A 13,862-nucleotide genomic window follows, 5' to 3' on the forward strand; every position below is an offset into this window, starting at 1 on the left:
AGAGCTATTTCCCTGAGATCTGGAACACGACAGGGATGTCCACTCTCACCGCTGTTGTTTAACATAGTGTTGGAAGTGCTAGCATCAGCAATCAAACAACAAAAGGAAATCAAAGGCATCAAATGGCAAAGATGAAGTCAAGCTTTCACTTTTTGCAGATGACAAGATATTATACATGGAAAACCTGATAGACTCCACCAAAAGTCTGCTAGAACTGATACATGAATTCAGCAAAGTCGCAGGATACAAAATCAATGTACGGAAATCAGTTTCATTCTTATACACTAATAATGAAGCAACAGAAAGACACATAAAGAAACTGATCCCATTCACAATTGCAGCAAGAAGCATAAAATACCTAGGAATAAACCTAACCAAAGATGTACAAGATCTGTATGCTGAAAACTATAGAAAGCTTATGAAGGAAATTGAAGAAGATATAAAGAAATGGAAAAACATTCCATGCTCATGGATTGGAAGAATAAATATTGTCAAAATGTCAATAGTACCCAAAGCTATCTACACATTCAATGCAATCCCAATCAAAATTGCACCAGCATTCTTCTCGAAGCTAGAACAAGCAATCCTAAAATTTGTATGGAACCACAAAAGACCCCGAATAGCCAAAGTAATATTGAAGAAGAAGACCAAAGCGGGAGGCGTCACAATCCCAGACTTTTGCCTCTACTACAAAGCTGTCATCATCAAGACAGCATGGTATTGGCACAAAAACAGACACATAGACCAATGGAATAGAATATGTATGGCCAATGGAATACGTATGGCCAACTAAATCTTTGACAAAGCAGGAAAGAACATCCAATGGAAAAAAGACAGTCTCTTTAACAAATGGTGCTGGGAGAACTGGAAAGCAACATGCAGAAGATTGAAACTAGACCACTTTCTCACACCATTCACAAAAACAAACTCAAAATGGATAAAGGACCTGAATGTGAGACAGGAAACCATCAAAACCCTAGAGGAGAAAGCAGGAAAAGACCTCTCTGACCTCAGTCGTAGCAATTTCTTACTTGACACATCCCCAAAGGCAAGGGAATTAAAAGCAAAAATGAACTATTAGGACCTCATGAAGCTAAAAAGCTTCTGCACAGCAAAGGAAACAACCAACAAAACTAAAAGGCAACCAACGGAATGGAAAACGACATTTGCAAATGACATATCAGACAAAGGGCTAGTATCCAAAATCTATAAAGAGCTCAAAAACTCCACACCCGAAAAACAATCCAGTGAAGAAATGGGCAGAAAACATGAATAGACACTTGTCTCAAGAAGACATCCAGATGGCCAACAGGCACATGAAAAGATGCTCAACGTCACTCCTCATCAGGCAAATACAAATCAAAACCACACTCAGATATCACCTCACGCCAGTCAGAGTGGCCAAAATGAACAAATCAGGAGACTATACATGCTGGAGAGGATGTGGAGAAACGGGAACCCTCTTGCATTGTTGGTGGGAATGCAAACTGGTGCAGCCACTCTGGAAAACAGTGTGGAGGTTCCTCAAAAAATTAAAAATAGATCTACCCTATGACCCAGCAATAGCACTGCTAGGAATTTACCCAAGGGATACAGGAGCACTGATGCATAGGGGCACTTGTACCCCAATGTTTATAGCAGCACTCTCAACAATAGCCAAATTATGGAAAGAGCCTAAATGTCCATCAACTGATGAATGGATAAAGAAATTCTGGTTTATATACACAATGGAGTACTACGTGGCAATGAGAAAAATGAAATATGGCCCTTTGTAGCAATGTGGATGCAACTGGAGAGTGTTATGCTAAGTGAAATAAGTCATACAGAGAAAGACAGGTACCATATGTTTTCACTCTTATGTGGATCCTGAGAAACTTAACAGAAACCCATGGGGGAGGGGAAGGAAAAAAAAAAGAAATTAGAGTGGGAGAGAGCCAGAGCATAAGAGACTCTTAAAAATTGAGAACAAACTGAGGGTTGATGGGGAGTGTGAGGGAGGGGAGGGTGGGTGATGGGTATTGAGGAGGGCACCTTTTGGGATGAGCACTCGGTATTGTCTGGAAACCAATTTGACAATAAATTTCATATATTGAAAAAAAAAACAAGAAATAAAAAATAGCAGCACTATCAACAATAGCCAAAGTATGGAAAGAGTCCAAATGTCCATCAGATGAACGGATAAAGAAGATGTGGCATATATATACAATTCAGTATTACTTGGCAATCAAAAAGAATGAAATATTGCCATTTGCAACTACGTGGATGGAACTGGAGGGTATTATGCTAAGTGAAATTAATCAGTCAGAGAAAGACAAAAATCATATGACTTCACTCATATGAGGACTTTATGAGACAAAAAAGATGAACATAAGAGAAGGGAAACAAAAATAATACAAAAACCTTGAGGGGGCAAAACAGAAGAGACACATAAATATGGAGAACAAACTGAAGGTTACTGGAGGGGTTGTGGGAGGGGGGATGGGCTAAATGGGTAAGGGGCACTAAGGAATCTACTCCTGAAATCATTGTTGCACTATATGCTAACTAATTTGGATGCAATTTTTAAAAATTTTTTATTTTTAAAAATTGCAAACAAAAAAAATTCCTAAAAAAAGTAAAGTTTGAAAACTCACTGCTTCAATTCAACTTCTTCATGGTAAAGGCAAGGAACTGGAGGGCAGGGAGACTACATCAATTGCCCATTTCTCCTATCACCCTAATGTGCAGTTTCTGGGTCTGGGGTTATCACAGAGCTTCTTCTAAGGGGTCTAAGTCTAGAGGCTGAGAATGCCTGTCATTGTCCCCACAAGGCTCTTCAGTCCAACTTGCAAACTGACCCATTCCTCTCCCTCCTTCACCCACCATCCCCACCCACAGGCCAGCCCCCAGTATGTCTCCCTGCGGGTTTGCAGCCAAGGTCCTCCTTTGAGGACCCTTGGACAGATGCACATACTGCACATGCACACTTGCACCCTGTACCCTCTCTTGATCACATGTCTATCTGGCTTGCCAATCCTAGGTAAACAATATCTAATATTTAATCTATACCCTAAAACCTACTACATTTTGCATTTTACAGATGTTAAAAACCAAAATTAAGTTTATTAACTGCAAATATTAAATCCAATGCTCTACAGACACTTTTCAACCATCCTTCCAATAAAAAGTAGAGGTAGCAGTGTGAATTATAGACTTGTCACTCGTGAGGGGACAGGGTGTCTCTTCCTGAACTACTACTACTCTTTGAGCTGCACAGAATATATTGCTTTTATAATGGAGCTTTTAAAAAATATCTTTACTATCCCCTTCCTTTAAAAACAAAATCAGGAGCACCTGGGTAAAGCATCCCTGGGTAAAGATAGTAAAGCATCCGACTCTTGATCTCAGCTCAGGCCATGATCTCTCGGTTCATGAGTTTGAGCCCCACTTCAAACTCTGTGCTGAGTGCAGAGCCTCCTTGGGATTCTCTCTTCCCTCTCTCTCTGTCCCTATTCCACCCACACTCTCTGTCTCCTGGATTAAATAAATAAACTTAAAGGGGCGCCTGGGTGGCGCAGTCGGTTGAGCGTCCGACTTCAGCCAGGTCACGATCTCGCGGTCCGGGAGTTCGAGCCCCGCGTCAGGCTCTGGGCTGATGGCTCAGAGCCTGGAGCCTGTTTCCGATTCTGTGTCTCCCTCTCTCTCTGCCCCTCCCCCGTTCATGCTCTGTCTCTCTCTGTCCCAAAAATAAAATAAAAAAAAAAAACGTTGGAAAAAATAAATAAATAAATAAATAAATAAATAAATAAATAAACTTAAAATAAATGAAATAAAATAAAATAAATTTTAAAAAATCAGTTGCTGAGACAACATTTAGCCAGAACTTTGTTTAGAAAGTAAAAGTATGATTTAAGAAATTCCATGAGACATTTGGGAAAGGCATCACAGGCAGATATGAATAACAGCATGATTTTCAAAGTTTATACAGCAGTCTATTTACTAGATTTCTCAAATTCGGGGGCATTCTTGGATTTTTTCCTATTTAAAAACTTTATTTGGTGCAGCAACTTTAGGCTTTCAGCAAAATGGAGACAAAGTCACCATTCCCACCTCCCCCCTATGCCCACATATCCACAACTTTCCATATTACGGACATCCCCCTCCAAAATGGTACACATCTGTTACAACTGATGAACCTCTGTTGATACATCATTATCATCCAAAATCCATGATTTACACTGTGGTCCACTCTTGGTGTTGTACATTCTATGGATCCGGAAAATGTGTAATGACACGTATCATCGTTTTATCATTCAGAGTGTTTTCACTGCTCTAAAAATCCTCTGTGCTCTGCCTATTCATTTCTTCCCCCTTCTTCAGGGCCTGGAAATTACTTATGTTTTTACTGTCTTCATATTTTTGCCTTTTCCAGAATTCCATACAGTTGGAATCGTACAGTATGTAGCCTTCTCAGATTGGCTTCTTTCGCTTAGTTATATTAATTTCAATTTCCTCCATGTCTTTTCATGGCTTGATATTTAATTCTTTTTAATGCTGAATTATATTCTATTGTCTAGATGTGCCATGGTTTATTTATCCATTCACTTACTAAAGGATACCTTAGTTGCTTCCAACTTTGGGAAATTATGAATAAAGCTGCTATAAATGTCCACATGCAGATTTTTGTGTGGACGTAAGTCAACTCCGTTGGGTAAACACCAAGGAGCATGACTGCTGAATTGTATGTTAAGAATATATTCAGTTCTTAATGAAATCACCAAATTATCTTCCAGAGTGGCTGTACCTTTTTGCATTGGACCAGAAATTTCAGACTTGACAAGGGAAAGGTAGAAAAGTGTATCTATGTCCCATTTGTAAGCAATTCTGAGATAATTCCCATAAAAATAAAATTATAAAAGAAGCCAAAAATCTAAGATAGCCTATACTACCAAGCAGAGCAAGAGAACAAAAGGGAAGAATAAGTAAAAATGTAGGAAACAAAAGAAAAATATTACATAAGGAAATCCAAATAAAAGGACAGAGTTCTTAACTCACAAACAACTTCCCTCCAAATAACCTTGCTGTCATTCTCAAAGAAGCCCATATCCATGTAGGAGTTTTCCAGCTATGGAAAAATAAGAAAGAAGTATCATTTCAAGAAGAACTAGCCATGGGGGAAAATGCTTTTGTCAGAAAAACAGCAATATGCCCAATCTCCCACCTTATCTGTAGGAGGCCAATGTAACCAAAACACCTGAAGAAGTAAAAACCCTCTGTGTCATACTGATATTATGCCAGTAGCCTATAAAAGAAAGAAGGGTGATTATTTTTTTCTTTGAAACAATCCCATGCACAAAGATTTGTTTTGCCTTCTGGTGTGCATCATCAGTGGCATGAACTCATTTAGCTAAAATTCCAGACCACATCACTTCTTTCCAACTCATTCCCCAAAATTTGCTTTCTAGTCTTCTATCTGTGTTTAGGTGTACTCTACCCTTCATGGTGCTGCTCAAGCACAGCAGCCCACAGCAAGAGTCTCTGGTCTTTGAATTCCGAGGGCACCAGCCATCCATCGCTCATTCAGACTAAATTTCATAGAGCACTGCATAGGGGCTTAAACTGCATGGTTCCTTTCCCCACTCAGATTCTAAGGTCATGGAAGACAGATCTCTAGTACTTTCTTATCCATCCTCTATCACAGTGCTATACTCATAGGAGGTGCTCAAACCTTCCCGAGGGGTTCATTCAATCCATGCTGCCTTCCTCTCCAGAGCTCAAGACTGTCACCAGAAATAAACTCCCTTACACCATTACGCATCATGGCAGCCAAAGCTTCCCCTACCTCTGTGACTTCAATGCCTTTTCTTTATTTTTCTTTAAGCAGATGATGGACATAAACTAAACACAAATCCAGGTCAGCGAGTGTGTATTTATGGAAAACAATGGCTCTCTCTACTCCAGAATACAGTTCAGGTTACCACTGAATTTTAATATGCCATGATGGTAACCAAGTTCATAAATGGGTGATAAACACTGGCAGGATCACTGTGAATAACATACAAATGCAGGGAACAGATTGAAGCTTTCATAGTAATTTGGAATTGGACTCTCAAAGATTTTAACAATACTGTTTGTTCTGCTATAATGGGGTATGTAGATTCTTAAAAAGTAACCTGGTTTGTCAATAATTGTGATATTAAAAAAGTTGTTTTAGTGAAAGGGGAACATTTTGGGATTATTATGAGAGCATTCCAGACATGATAACCAACAATAGAGGAATTTCAGTTATAAGTATATATTATCATAATATAAAATGTATAGATTCACCGATCAAAGTGGACAAAGCAAACCCAAATGTTTCATTCCATTAACTCAGGAATTTTGTAGCCTTTTCCAAATCCTTTGGCTTTTATTTTATGATTCAGTTTTCTGAGCCACTAATCTTAAAACAAAGAATAAAAAAATAAAAACCAATCTTCAGAACAGCTCACCAAGAATACACACAGCAGCATATTCACAGGCTTTGCAAAGCTGTGACTTTTCTCCTCCTTCTTGGAGTCCTAGTCCTTCAGAAACTTATTGTGATCAAAAGGAGTTGCATAATGCAAAGGTGTTCCTTAATAGAACATCTCATATTTCTTCTCCGTTATGAAAACTCCCAATGCAGGAAAAATGGTTGAACTCCAGGCTTAAAACTAAATTTGAGTTTTCATATCAATCACTGACTTCCTAGAAACATCTGTGATGTTTCTGCAAGGGGTTTACGGCCACAGAGACATTAACTTTGCTCATTCCCAACCAGCCCCTGAGACTGACTTTTCCCCACCAATACAGAACAATGGTTACCGCCCAACAAACAAAACCAAAAACTCAGTAGAGAAATTCAGGTGCATCTTCTTAAGGTACAGTCTCCTCTCCATAGGGACAATGATTTTGGAGATGAGAAGAGGCCTGTAGCCATATCTTCAAGACAACTCTTCATGTCATATTTCTCACTGAGGTATCATCAACAGTGAAAATCAACAGATTCTTGAGGAAACTGAGAATGAAAATACGATAAAAAACAAATCATCTGGTTCTTCTACAGAATCAACCAAATCCATCCTGGATGAGTGGGTGAAAAGTCTTACTTCTATATCACCAATTAAGACCATTAATCCCTTCCAGAACTGACATCAGTATGAGTTCACTGGGGACTTTGACTACAAAGCTTATACAAGTTTTCTGATAAACTCATTCAAAGTTTTTCTGAGGCTCTAATAAAGTCAAACTTGGATTCTAAGGGCTCTACCTAATGATACAGTCCATCCTTAAAACATTTCAAGAAAGACTTCAAAAGCCTCATTTCACAGATGAGGAAACTAAGGCTTAAGAACATAAAGTTCCATTAATCTCAGATAGATTTTTTTGTTTTCCTGCCTCAGGATCTCTTCTGAAATTGCAAGAGCCCATTCAGCCCATATTCAAGATGGCTTCAAAGTTTTCAACCATTGGGGCATGGGAAATAGGAAAAATGTCTCAGCTTTCCAGCCTTCCAAAAAACAATTCCAGAGACATCCCAGATGCTTCTCAGAAAACCAGTATAATTGGGCTCCTGTTGCCCACAGCAATACACCCTTGTACTGGCTTTTTCCCTTTCCTGTTACTCTCTCTCCATTACTTCACTCATACTTCTTAGGTTCCTTTCCCAAATAAACTACTTACACCCAAGGTTTTCTCTCAGGCTTGTTTTTGGGGGAACTAAACTAAAACATCCCACCTTTGTGGCATGATTAACTGGACAGTTTCTTACAGCTCCTTCCTAATCTATTACTCGGTGGCTTTAAATCATACACAAAATTTCAAAAATCTTACACTCAGCCCTGAATGAAGTCCATCAAGGCAAACATTTTAGAAGAAGCTACTAATATTGTAGGAATGTTGAGACACAATCATGGGACAGTTCCCCCTTGTTACAATTTACCAGGATGTGAACAGCTGGATGTACATTTCCACCTAGATTTGGACAGAAATGGCTGTTTATCTAGAAAGGCTCATTCTACTCACTAGTCTGTACAGAAGGCATGGCATAATTCTGTATTAAGTTATCCAGAAAGGCAGTTCTGGGGCTCATATTTTAATTGACATGTATCCAATACAGACAGATCTTAAAGCACAATTAACAGGTTCTCCTCATCCAAGTATAATTTTCTAAGGCCAAACCCGTTCTAATTATCTGAGCCTGAGGGTATAACTATGGCCCTAGGGACAGTGTCCAGAAACCCCTAGGAGTAAGTATAAAGAAGGAGTAGGGACAGGATGAGAAGAGACACAAGATTCAACTAGTCCAGCCCTATCTTTTCACAGATGAGAAAAGGTAATTGCTCAGAAAATTGCTGACGTGTGCACAATGCCCCACAATTCAGTAAGAACTGGAAGGACAGCCTAGGCCTCCCCACCTTGTGCTGCCTCCTCCATGGAAAGCCAAATGTGGAAAATGCAGCCTAAAAAATTCTTCATAGTCCCTGTCTCCAGTTGCTCTAGTATCAAAATGGTATACCACCTTTTGCAAACATCATAAAGACTCCCATCATGCCTGTGTGAATAGTAATGAAAAAGCTGGAGTTCCTCAGAAATATTCCATGCTGTCAGTGGTAGAGATAACAGTTGTACAATAATCAAAGATTTGCAGAGCTTTAGAACTAAAAGAAGTCTAGTTGATGGTTGTTCACACTGAGGTGTCATTAATTTGGAAAAAACCATGTATTTCTAAGAACTGGCAAATGGCTTTTTTTTTTTTTTTACTTTCTCCAATACTTTCTTTTTCCAGAGAGCAATAACAATAATAATTAAGATTGTGTGATTACTATACTAACTGCTTTATGTGTATCATATATTCCTTATATTGTAGGTACAATTATCATCCCCTTTAGCTTCTATAAATGTGCCATAAACTCAGAGTAATGACAACATTAAAAAAAATAACAATTTCTAGGTTTGCAATCCCCTACATAAAAAGACAATGTAAATATTCCTTTAGAGTTCTGTAACAATGTTGTTTTGGCTTACATTTTCAGTACATTGATCATTATTGGGGAATGTTACTTATCTACTTGTTTGTTGTGGTAAAATATGCATAATATAAAATTTACCATCTTAACCATTTCTAAGAGTACAGTTAAGCAGTGTTAAGTATATTTACATTGTTGTGCAAACCAATTCTAGAACTGCATCTTGGAAAAACTGAAACTCTGTACCCATTAAACACCTCCCTTCTTTCCCCTCCCCCAGCCCTTGGCAACAACTATTCTACTTTCTGTTCCTATGACTCTAACTACTTTAGATATCTCTTATAAACAGAGTCACACAGTATTTGTCTTTTTGTGACTGGCTTATTTCATGTAGCATAATGTCCTCAGGTTTATTCATGCTGTAGCCCAAGTCAGAATTTCTTTCCTGTTTAAGGTTGAACAATATTCCATTTTGTGTATATACCATATTTTGTTAATCCATTCACCCATCAATAGACACTTGGGTTCCTTCTATCACTTGGCTACTGTGAATAATACCACTGTGAACATGGGTGTACTATCAAATTGCTATTTAAAATAAATTGATTATATTCAGTAGTGTTCCTTCCACCGCATAGTCTTAGATTCCTGTTCTTAAGAAAAGCTAACCTCAGTCCCTTTTATTCAGTTATTCACATTTGGGAATAAGCTTAGCCTATTGGCCAAAGAGTCATGGCCAAGTGTAGTCATTTATCTCAGCACAGAGGAAAAGGCAATATGCCTAGGAGGATAGGCTCACCAAAAGCTGGCCTTGGAAAACCCATTTCATGAAGTAGTGACAAAGTGACAAATTAGGGAAACCATATAAGCTTAGTAATTATAAACATGGGTCTGGGATCAGAATTTAGTTCTAGCACTTACTAGCTGTGTGATCTTGAGAAAGTTACTTAACCCTCTAAGCCTCAACTCTTAATCTCTAAAAAAAGAGGTGATAATAATAGTTCTTACATCCTAAAGTCATAGTAAGGAACAAATGAAATAATCCATGTAAAGAATTTAGCATAGTGCCTGGCAGAGAGTTAAGTATCCAATGGTTGTTAGCTTTTATTCTATGGTTATAGGTCACCAGTTCCAACTACCTCAATTACAAATCAGACCCAACAAGATGAATGAGCACACACTCCTGCCATTATAGGCAAAGAGCTCTGGATATCCAGGCAGAGACCCCTTGTTTAACATGAAAACCACAGTGATAAGGGATTTACCATCTTTTAATCATAAACGTCTTGTTTATTTCAAACTTTGATTAAAAAATTATATCACTTAACCTAAGGTTGACCCTTTTCAGCCTTACATGCTTAAAAACAAGAGTTAAGAAATGGGAAGTGAAAATGTTAAAACATAAAATCTGACCAAAATCAAGTAAACATCACAGATGCGTTTCTGCTAAGAAAATTCCTGACCCTGTAAGTATCTTAAATCATCAAAAATATTTGATTTTCTACTGCTTTGCGATTAAATGTGGGCCATCACAGCCATCACACAAAGACCACTACATTTTAAATAAGGGTCTGTCAATGTTGGCCTCTTAACAGGCTATTTATCTCTTACCTCAGCATTTCTGCTTTTGCAATACTGATTTACTTAGAGTTTAACACCTTTGGGCAGTTGAAAGCTTCAAGGCAACTTGGGGGCTGGCCACATTCAGATAGAATGCAGAACTGTCAGCCTGCCCACCAAACACTTGCCCTTCAAACACCCTGCCACTGAACAACTTCCAGTCCCAGAAAAAGGCCTCCTAGCTCCAGTGTCCTCTCTAATCCTCTGGACCATAGCCCCGGTCAAGTACACCGTACGTTTCCTCTAGCAGTCTTGGACAATTTAAAGAACCTACATGGCCCTCCTCCTTTGATCAGACATAGTCCACAATATCTAGGGTTCACAATGCAAAGCAGAATTAACAATTTTCCTTTCATATCATGCCACCCTGCTTTGCTCCTGCTCACTGTTGATACACTCAACCCAAGAACCACCCTGCACATGAGTGGGAAGCAATGCTGGCTATGCATCATAATCACCAGATCACATTTTATAAAACTGTGGATGCCTACATGTCACTCCAGAGCACCTGAAACTGAAGTTCTGAGGATAGAGTACAGAGTTCAGCAGTTCTTGGGAGCTCTGCAGGTGACTGTGATGTATAGTGAAGTTGAGAACCTCTGCTGTAACCAAAACAGGAAGTCGGAAGTCAGAGCACATTGTCAGGCACTGAACTCCAAGTAGGCCTTGCTCAAGATGAAGGATGAAGGTTGGCAGAATCCTTCAGCCACACCGAAGATTCCAATTAGTAACCCCAATTCACTACTAAAAAGGAAAGAGGTCCTTCCTCAGCACACCTAGAAATCAAACCTGCAAAACCATTTCTACCTGGGGCTACTGAGTGTCGGCTCCCCCACTCTAGCCAACATCACACCCTGAGTGCTCATCTTATCTGGCTGAACTGTGCTCCTAGCCTTTCTGCAGAGACTATACCTGCACAACTCAACTACACTGCAGAGTAAGCAAAGTTGGACAGAACCCTATACAGTCAGGGCTCCACAGGAGATCTCAGGGGCCACCAGGAGCATTCCCTCTAAGCAACAGGATCAGTAAATGTGAAACTGTCAAGACCCAGAAAGCAGGCAGACCACGAGCTATGTGTCATCAACAACAGATAGAGGCACACGTGCTGAGGGTATTCAATAGCAGGACTGAAAACAGAAGAACATGTAAGTGGCCTGTCCTTGTACAGTCAGAGCTTCAGACAGAGAACCAAGGCAGAGACTGAATATAGAAGCAGGGCAGAGAAGCAGTGTGGCATAATACAAATGAACCCTGGCTCTGATTATGATTTGGAGCAAGGGAAAACAAAACAAAACAAAACAAAACAAAACAAAACAAAACAAAACAGCAGCCTCAGTACAAATAGCTGGTGCTCAATCAAATGTTAGCCATATTATTATGAGATAAAGAAGTAGTTCCCAGGATCTAAACAGAGGTTTAGTCAAAAGGAAATAAGGCAAAAAGGCCAGTTACACATCAGAGCAGGCCCAACAGAGCTGCGAAACCAGTTCACCATGCAACAATGAACCAGAACTCTTGGTTCTAGTTTCTTTATAACAACAGGCTTACCTCCAGAGTCTTGGGCAAACTGGGCAGCTGTGGCCTTAGCTGCAAAGGTTAGAGGCCTGGAGGCCGAGGGCATCAAGCCAACTACTACACTGATTGGCCTGGCACAGGTTCAAAGTCAAGTTCATCCCTGGGATTCAAAGGGTCCACTTTCCTTGCATTCAACAGGTTCTTCCCAGTGTGGCCCTTACTTCAAAAATTACTTTTTTTTTTTTTTTAATAACTCCTAGTATTTTTTACCTCCAGTTTCAGGTCCCCATTCTTCCTCTGGCCAGTGGCTTCCCACCTGTTCTCTACCCTCAGTCACTCTGTTTTCTCTCATACTTCCCCTGTTTTATTTAGTCTCCCCTCCAGCCTTCACTCTAGGCCGAGTCCCCAGAGTCCAAAAGAAGTCTTTCTTCCCCACCCTTTCTCCCCTACCCCATCAGGTCTCCACACTCTGCCCACCACCAATCAGCAAGGGTCTTATTAGCCTCTAATCCATCCCATAAAGCCTTCATTTAAGAATTCTCATACATATTTTCATGTTAATAACACCCACCATCTTCCCTGGAAAGTTCTCATTAGCTTTTCCTCAAACACTGAAAATACAGTAAGACTTCACATTAACATCTTACCACGGAAACCTCTGTCCTGTTGGCATTTCAGCTCACTCTCAATAGGGGGAAGGGAAGCATCTGACCATACCCTGAAAAGAAACCAAATGGAGAAGCAGATAAAGAGGGACATTTCTCTAAATGTGTTTGGTTCTGATCTTCCCTCCCCAACCCCACCCCCATAAAGCTGATAAACTCATCAGATTGGACCAACACTCATGAAATTCTGTTGCTGTTTCTCACTGCAGCAAAGAGATATTTGGAATCGGTTTCCAGCACAGAAAACATTATTTGTTGCCTTCCAGGGCCAAAGTTTAAACTTTAACCCTATCCAGACATTTTATAAACTCAGTTATAGATTAGTTACAGATCTATCATAGGAGGAATCAAGGGCATGAAGCCATCCACAGGCATCAGTGTGGCTAAAGATCAACATGCCCAAGTGGCAGGGCCTGGTAGAAGAAGGCCAAGATGTAATTATCCATTTGGCAGAAAGTAATCCTATCTGTGCCTACAGGGTACTATCTTCTGCTTATTTGCTGCACTTGTGCAGAGGAACTGAGGGAGAAAATTGAATGATGATATTGTGGTTAGCTGCACTGTCAGGTTAGCCAGTACTGGAAAAACATTCCTATTTTATAAAGATACCAACTCTTTGACTATTTTCAGGGATGTCAGGAATAATCTCTTTAACTGCTTCATTCTAGAGATGAAGAGATTGAGATCTTGAGAAGTAAATGGACCTACCAACAGTCACCAGAACAGAACAGGAAGTGGCTTCCCCCTTCCTGTACTGTATCCATTGCACCACACTATTCCATCAACATCTCCATCTCGGCTATTTACAAAATGCATTTTTTAAATGTAAACATATGACAGGAACTGAAACATAAGAATGGATTTTTCCTTTGAAAAGTATTTGTATTGTCATAATATTTTTACAACATACATACCTGAATTATTCTTAGAGAATGATAAAGTACTAAGGATAAAACAAGTCATTTCGTTGCAGAAAAGAAAAAAAGAAGAAAGTCAAGTGGGATGGAAAAAATCAAGATGAGAAGTTTAAATAGTACTGAGATTGAGTACAAGATCGAGGAGGGAAGAATTGGGCTGAAAAAGGACATCC

The 13,862-nt window shown here is 39.5% G+C and overlaps 1 long non-coding RNA gene across 1 annotated transcript in view; it reads right to left on the reverse strand.

Moving 5' to 3' along the window:
* Positions 1-12,831, reverse strand: part of LOC123605919 — a 271,832-nt gene extending 259,001 nt beyond the window's left edge. Inside the window, exon 1 of the long non-coding RNA XR_006716003.1 lies at positions 12,755-12,831. This is a non-coding gene — a long non-coding RNA (uncharacterized LOC123605919). The remainder of the gene's footprint in view (positions 1-12,754) is intronic.
* Between the last annotated feature and the right edge of the window lie 1,031 nt (positions 12,832-13,862).

The sequence above is a fragment of the Leopardus geoffroyi genome, chromosome A1 (genome assembly GCF_018350155.1).
Source record: "Leopardus geoffroyi isolate Oge1 chromosome A1, O.geoffroyi_Oge1_pat1.0, whole genome shotgun sequence".
NCBI classification, from domain to species: domain Eukaryota; kingdom Metazoa; phylum Chordata; class Mammalia; order Carnivora; family Felidae; genus Leopardus; species Leopardus geoffroyi.